This window comes from Phocoena phocoena, chromosome 10, assembly GCF_963924675.1.
Source record: "Phocoena phocoena chromosome 10, mPhoPho1.1, whole genome shotgun sequence".
Classification (NCBI taxonomy): domain Eukaryota; kingdom Metazoa; phylum Chordata; class Mammalia; order Artiodactyla; family Phocoenidae; genus Phocoena; species Phocoena phocoena.
The window spans coordinates 38,272,912-38,281,312 of NC_089228.1; the positions used below are offsets into that span (position 1 = coordinate 38,272,912).

The 8,401-nt window shown below is 40.6% G+C and overlaps 1 non-coding gene across 1 annotated transcript; it reads left to right on the plus strand.

The window, feature by feature from the left end:
* Positions 1-6,162: 6,162 nt before the first annotated feature.
* On the plus strand, positions 6,163-6,234 carry TRNAE-UUC (transfer RNA glutamic acid (anticodon UUC)). The gene has a single exon. It is a non-coding gene; the product is annotated as a tRNA-Glu (tRNA).
* The last annotated feature ends 2,167 nt before the right edge of the window (positions 6,235-8,401 follow it).

Below are 8,401 nucleotides of genomic sequence, written 5' to 3' on the forward strand. Positions count from 1 at the left end.
CTCTTTCTATGTCAAGAGGGTCCAATAAGTAGATCCTTGCTACCAAACTCTGGTTATCACAGTACCTGTACAAAACAAACCACAAAAAATGAGTACATTGGAACATGAAGTAAAGAATAAAACAATTTCCTCCTGTTTGGCTTATCAGGGAAAACATCAGCAGGTATAGTTTTGGAAGTCACTTTTAAACATTTACATGTTAATTTATAGCAAGAAAAATACATTTTAAATTTAAAATGTGCACTCTAGGGCACCATCAACTTCTCAATGTACTAAGAATGCTTCATAATATATTTACTAATTTTTCTGGCACCCATTCTATCCTCCTTTTCGGAAATAGCACCTTAGCATAAACACCACTCTCAGTCTGTGCGGCTGATCCTACTCTATTCAGCCTGGCCAATCAGAATAGTCTATTACCGGGACTTCCCTGGCTGCCCAGTGGTTAAGACTCCAAGCTTCCAATGCAGGGGGCACAAGTTCAATCCCTGGTGGGGGAACTAAGATCCCACATGCCAAGCAGAGCAGCCAAAAAATAAATAAAAAGTAAAAAAAAAAAAAAAAAAAAAAGCAAGAAAAGAATAGTCTATTACCTCACCACAGTGATTGCTTTGAAGATGGGCATGTAACCTAAGGCTGAGAAGTCATCACAGGACCTGTGCTCCAGCTACTAAAAAAGTGGCAAACTTTTTTTTTTTTTTTTAATTTATTTATTCATTTATTTATTTTTGGCTGTGTTGGGTCTTCGTTTCTGTGCGAGGGCTTTCTCCAGTGGCGGCAAGCGGGGGCCACTCTTCATCGCGGTGCGCGGGCCTCTCACTGTCGCGGCCTCTCTTGCTGCAGAGCACAGGCTCCAGACGCGCAGAGCTCAGTATCTGTAGCTCACGGGCCCAGCTGCTCCGTGGCACGTGGGATCTTCCCAGACCAGGGCTCGAACCCGTGTCCCCTGCATTGGCAGGCAGACTCTCAACCACTGCGCCACCAGGGAAGCCCCAAACTTTTTTTTTTTTTGGCCATACCATGAGGCCTGTGGGAGCCTAGTTCCCCGACTGAACCTGGGCCCAGGCAGTGAAAGAGCCAAGTCCTAACCACTGGACCACCAGGGAATTCCCAAAAAGAGGCAAACTTTTATGACCTTGGATTTGGCAATGGTTTCTTACTATGACAACAAAAGAAAAAATAAAGTAGACTTCATCAAAATTGAAAACTTTTGTGAATCCAAGTACACTATCAAGAGAGTGAAAACACAACCCACATGTCAGCAAAACAGCAGACTATGAAATTCCAAAGCCTCATTCCTCAACAGAAACATCAAAAAACAAGCAGTCTGAACCAACTTTGTTGTAGCTTTAGAAAACAGTCAAAGCTTTACAACAACCAACTGAACACTCAATCAAGAAAAAGTCATCCTCGGGACTTCCCTGGTGGTCCAGTGGTTAAGATCCGGCGCTCCCAACGCAGGGGGCATGGGTTCAATCCCTGGTCAGCGGCACTAGATGCCGAATGCCGCAACAAAGATCCCACGTGCCATAATAAAGATCCCACGAGCCGCAACTAAGACCAGGCGCAGCCAAATAAATAAATATTTTTAAAAAAGAATAAAAAATGAAAAAGTCATCCTCAAAATAATAGGAAAGTTTTTTGGTGTTTTTACGGATCCTTGCCCCACCCCCACCCCAGCATGGCAGTGGTTCTTGTCTTGAAGGCAGCCCAGTTTTCAGCTCCCTCCCTAAACCCAAGGGAAACCTGATTTGTAAATTATTGTGTACATCTGTTCTAATCTGTATGGGGGCTATCTATCTGAAGGACTGATGCAAGGTACTTGCCTCTGTTTTACCTAACTCAGAACTCTGGGGGGAAAAGCGGCAGGCACTGCTAATAAAAGCTGCAAAGCAGACTACAGACTCACAGATATGGAGAGGTTGGGGTGAAAACACTTTGGGGAGTTAGGACATTCCAAGGCACCATGTATATGAGAAAATTTAGAACACCATAAGCATACCCAGACACATGATCAGACAAAACCTGAGAAGACTCTAAGCTTTCACCTCAGGCTGATCTCTAGGTTCAGAGCAAGCCTAGCTAAGTGTTGAAGGAATGGCTCCAGCACAGAACCAATCTGCAAAAACAAAGAGAGGTGGGTTTTTCTTTCTCTTATTTTTGTTGGTGTGTTTTTTGTCCATTTTGTTTTATCTGTTTGAGCTCCTAGCATTCAAGGAAATCTTGGTTAACACATTAGATGAACAAAGGCTAAGAGAACAGGTGTCAGTGATCACACCTAAGGAATAGCCTTTGCAAAAATGGTATAGGAAAAGAATTCTATATCTAGCAAAACTCTCCTTCAAAAATGAGAAAGAGGGACTTCCCTGGTGGTCCAGTGGTTAAGACTCTGTGTTTCCACTGCAGGGGGCACGGGTTCAATCCCTGGTCAGGGAACTAAGATCCCGCATGCCACTTGGCGTGGAAAAAAAAAAAAAAGAGTAAGAAATTAAGACATTTCCTGATAAGCAAAAGCTGAGGGAATTTGTTACCAGTAGATGGGCCCTGCAAGAAATGAAAGAAAGTCAAAAGTAACTTGAAGCCATATGAAGAAATAAAGCTTCAGTAAAGATTAAAAAAGCAAGAGCAATTATAAAAGCTAGTATTATTGTAACTTCAATTTTTAACTCCAGTTTTTACTTTCTACATGATTTAAAAGACAAACGCATAAAAAACAATTATTAATCTATGTTAATGGGACACCATTTATAAAGATGTTATCTGTGACAACAGTAACAGAGGGAAGGGGGACTTCCCTGGTGGCGCAGTGGTTAAGAATCTGCCTGCCAATGCAGGGGTGACGGGTTCGAGCCTGGTCTGGGAAGATCCCACATGCCGCAGAGCAACTAAGCCCGTGCGCCACAACTACTGAGCCCACGCACCTAGAGCCCGTGCTGCGCAACAAGAGAAGCCACCACAATAAGAAGCCTGCTCACCGCAACCAAGAGTACCCCCGCTCGCTGCAGCAACGAAGACCCAACGCAGCCAAAAATAAATAAATAAATGAATACATTTATTTTAAAAAATTATTAATCTAGGTTAATGGGACACAATTTATAAAGATGTTATCTGTGACATCAATAACAGAGGGAAGGGGGACTTCACTGGTGGTGCAGTGGTTAAGAATCCACCTGCCAGCACAGGGGACACGAGTTCGAGCCCTGGTCCGGGAAGATCCCACATGCCGCAGAGCAACTGACCCCGTGCACCACAGCTACTGACCCTGCACTCTGGAGCCCACGAGCCACAACTACTGAGCCCATGTGCCACAACTATTGAAGCCCATGTGCCTGGAGACCGTGCTCCACAGCAAGAGAGGCCACCGCAGTGAGAGGCCTGCGCACTGCAATGAGGAGTAGCCCCCACTCACTGCAACTAGAGAAAGCCCGCGTGCAGCAACAAAGACCCAATGCAGCCAAACATACATACATACATAAATAAATAAATAGAAGCAATGGGATAATATATTAAAAAAAAGACAGAGGGAAGGAAAGGAACAGTATAGAAGCAGTTTTTCTATGCTATTGAACTTAAGTTGGTATAAATTCAAATTAAATTGTTATAACTATACGATGTTAAATGTAATTCCCATGGTAACCACAAAGAAAATATCTTTAGAATATACACATAAGAAAATGAGAAGGCATTCAAGACATTTCACTATAAAAAAATCAACTACACACTAAATAAGGTAATAATGGAAGAAATGAAGGGAAAAAAAGCTATAAGGACTATAGATTACAAATAGCAAAATGGCAGAAGTTCCTCCTTATTAGTAATCACTTTAAATGTAAACAGTTTAAAATCTTCTTCTCAAAAGACAAGATTGGCATAATAGATTAAAAAACATAATGCAACTATACGCTGTCTACAACAGACTCGCTGTAGATCCAAAGACACAAATAGGTTGAAAGGGAAAAGACAGAAAAAAATATTCCACGCAAATAGTAACCAAATGAGATCTGTGGTGGCTATACTAGTATCAGACAAAACAGACTTTAAATCAAAAAAGGTACAAAAGACAAAGGGCATTATATATTAATTTAAAGGTTAAAAAAGCACAAGAAGATAAATCATAAACATTATACACCTAATAACAGACCCTCAAAATATATGAAGCAAAAACTGAAAGAAACTGAAGGGAGAAGTAGACAGTTCTATAACAGTTGGAAACTTCAAACCTCACTTTGAATAATGAATTGATCAACCAGACAGTATATAAGAAAACAGAGAACTTAGCACAATAAACCAAACACATCTAATTGACACAGAACACTCCACCCAACAACAGTAGAATCACATCTTGTCAAGTGCACATGGGATATTCTTCAGGATGGACCATTTGCTGGGCCACAAACAAGCCTCAATAGATTTTATAAGATAAATAACCGTACAAAGTATCCTCTCTAACCAAAACAGGATAAAGTTAGACATCAATAACATAAGGAAAAATTCTACAGTTTTCCATAGTTTTCCTTCTACATAAACTAGAATTCACAAAATTTTAAATGCATATAACTTCTGACTTTCTAGTTCCTCTTCTAGGAATTCATTCTCTAGAAACTTACAATGTGAGGTGACATGTTTACAAAGGTACATAGTGCAGCACTGTTTGTAATAGCAAAAGATTATAAAATCTATATTACATCAACAGAATATATTTGTACTACTGAAATACTATGCAACTCTCAAAAAATGAAATAGCTATGTTAATTTATATAGGATAAACTATTATATATTAAGTTTAAAAATATGTGCAAAGTATTATTTGTAATATGGTATCATCTGTGCAAAACAGAAAAGAACACATACCACAAAGTTAGGGGACTCACATTTCCTGATTCTAAAACTTAACTACAAGCAACCTAAATGTCCATTGACACATGAATGGATAAAGAAGATGTAGTATATACATATACAATGGAATATTACTCAGCTATAAAAAAGAACGAAATAATGCCATTTGCAGCAACATTTAGATTATCATTCTAAGTGAGGTAAGCCAGAAAGAGAAAGACAAATATCATATGATATCGCTACTATGTGGAGTCTTAAAAAAATGATATAAATGATATAAATAAACTTATTTACAAAACAGAAAGCGACTCACAGACATAGAAAACAAACTTGTTGTTACCAATGGGGAAGGGGGGATGCAGGGAGGGATAAACTGGGAGGTTGGGATTAACATATACACAATACTATATATAAAATAGATGACCCACAAGGACCTACTGCATAGCACAGGGGACTATACTCGGTATTTTTTAATAACCTATAAGGGAAAAGAATCTGAAAAGGAATATATGTGTGTGTGTGTGTGTGTGTGTGTGTGTGTGTGTGTGTATATGAAAAACTGAATCACTGTGCTGTATACCTGAAATGAATACGGTATCGTAAATCAACTATACTTCAATTTAAAAAAAAGAAAACAAAGCTACAGTTATCAAGACAGTGTGGCACTGACATAAGGATAAACAAAGATCAATAAAACAGAATTGAGAGTCCAGAAATAAACCCTCACATTTAGGATCAAGTGTATTAGACAAGAGTTCTAAGACAATTCAATGAAGAAAGAACAGTCTTTTCAACAAATGGTACTGGGACAAGTGGATGTCCCCATGCAGAAGAATAAAGTTGAACCCCTACTTCATGTCATGTACAAAAATTAATACAAATGGATCAAAGACCTAAATGTTTTAAGAGGTAAAACTATAAAATTCTTAGAACAGGCATAAATCTTCATGACCTTAGATTAAGAAATGGCTTTTTGGATAAGATGAATACCAAAAGCACAAGCAACAAAAGGAAAAATAAAATAGATCAATTGGATATCATCAAAATTTTAAATTTTGTGCTTTAAAGGACACCATCAAGAAAGTGAAGACAGCCCACAGAATGGGAGAAAACTTGTGTAAATCATATTTGATAAGGGACCTGTATCTAGAATACATAAAGAACTATTTTATAACTCAGTAGCAAAATAACCCAATTTTTAAAATGGGCAAAGGCTATGAATAGACATTTCTCCAAAGATGATACTTTTAAAAGGCCAATAAGCACAAGAAAAATGCTCAACATTACCCATAAGGGAAATGCACATCAAAACCATAATAAGGGGGTTCCCTGGTGGTCCAGTGGTTAGGACTCAGCACTTTCAATGCCGTGGCCCAGGTTCAATCCCTGGTCGGGGAACTAGGATCCCATAAGCCAAAAAACAAAACAAAACAAAACAAACAAAAAAACAAACAAAAAAAACCACAGTAAGATACCACTTCATATCCACTAGGGTGTCTCTAATAAAAAGATAAGTTGACAAGAATCTGGAGAAATTAGAACCCTCATATACTACTGGTGTGAACGGGGCCAAAGATATGTACAAACATCTAGTGGTTCCCTCCAAAATTTTCCTCAGAATAGCTGGAATTCTTCAGACAGCTTAATCCAGCAAAGCAAATGATTACAGGTCTTGGGGCTGAAATGATGTTAAACTATCCTTAAACTTTAAATGGGTAAAAACTCTTGAGTTGGGCTTCCCTGGTGGCGCAGTGGTTGAGAGTCCGCCTGCCGATGCAGGGGACACGGGTTCGTGACCCGGTCCAGGAAGATCCCACGTGCCGCGGAGTGGCTGGGCCCGTGAGCCATGGCCGCTGAGCCTGCGCGTCCGGAGCCTGTGCTCCGCAACGGGAGAGGCCACAACAGTGAGAGGCCCACGTACCGCAAAAAAAACAAACAAAAACTCTTGAGTTACTGGCATGGAGCCAGGGCTACTTTTGGTAAACAGAACTGGCACTGCGGGATGAACTGAATGCCAGATTAAGGCTTTAAATTCTGAAGCTCATCAGAACCCAGCAGGGATATTGGTTGATATACACAGCAAGACAGGAGCCAAGAAAGTCAGAATCCACTAAGGAATGTATAACAAGTCACCTGCCATACTACCTAACTCTGAAAATGAGTGGCACTGTAACACTAACTACACAACTGTACCTGGCGGTGAACATGCAAGTGGGAACAGAAGGCCTGCCACCTCAAATGCCCAGATCCCACCCCTAACAGATGCAACATAGCAATGAGTAACAGGGCCCCTGTGGTAAGGCTGAGATGTTAAGTCCAAGTGAAGCTGCTGCAGGTGTAGATCTTGGTGGCAGTAGTAAATAGGCAAATGACAGGCTTTTGTTTGTTTGTTAATTTTTATTGTAGTATAATTGCTTTACAATGTTGTGTTAGTTTCTGCTGTACAGTGAAGTGAATCAGCTATATGTATACATATATCCCCTCCCTCTTGGACCTTCCTACCCCCTCATCCCACCCATCTAGGTCATCACAGAGCACTGAGCTGAGCTCCCTGTGCTATACAGCAGGTTCCCACTAGCTATCTATTTTACACATGGTAGTGTATTTACGTCAAACCTAATCTCCCAATTCATTCCACCCTCCCCTTCCCCCCAACGTCCACACATCAGTTCTCTACAACTGAGTTTCTATTCCTGCCCTGCAAATAGGTTCATCTGTACCATTTTTCTACGTTTCACACATATGCGTTAATATAAGATATTTGTTTTCCTTTGACTTACTTCACTCTATATGATACTCAAATGAGAGTTCTGAATGCTGAACTGAAAAGTAATTTCACGTGAATACTGGTTAACAGGAGTCATTTAATCCTGAGAGATAGCAAGCATCACATTAAACTATGGATTGCACTCCTAGTGATGCCCTTCTCGTCAATTCCTTTAATTTTCAGCTTTACAATTATACTCCCCGAGAACATAAAGACTTTGGTTTCCTGGAAACCAACCAGTGGGTATGGGAATAAAGCCTCCCCACTGAATAGGGTCAGCAGCCTTTAAGGTTAGAATGATGATGTTAGCTGATTGTTTCTGAGCCTCTTCTGCCTTTGACTCTTGATTAATAAAAACATTATTGGCGGGACATCCCTGGTGGCGCAGTGGCTAAGAATCCTCCTGCCAATGCAGGGGACACAGGTTCAAGCCCTGCTCCGGGAAGATCCCACATGCCGCGGAGCAACTAAGCCCGTGCGCCACAACTACTGAGCCTACACTCCAGAGCCTGCGAGCCACAACTATTGAGCCCACATGCCACAACTACTGAAGCCCGCATGCCTAGAGCCCATGCTCCGCAACAAGACAAGCTACCGCAATGAAAAACCCGCCTGTCGCGACAAAGAGTAGCCCCCGCTCGCTGCAACTAGAGAAAGCCCGCGCGCAGCAATGACAACCCAACACAGACAAAAATAAATTAATTTAAAAAAAAATTCTTGGCAAATACTTTCACTTTGGTCCATTCTGCACATGTCCAAGAAATTTACCTCCAGCAAAATAAAACCAATACCCAGGGC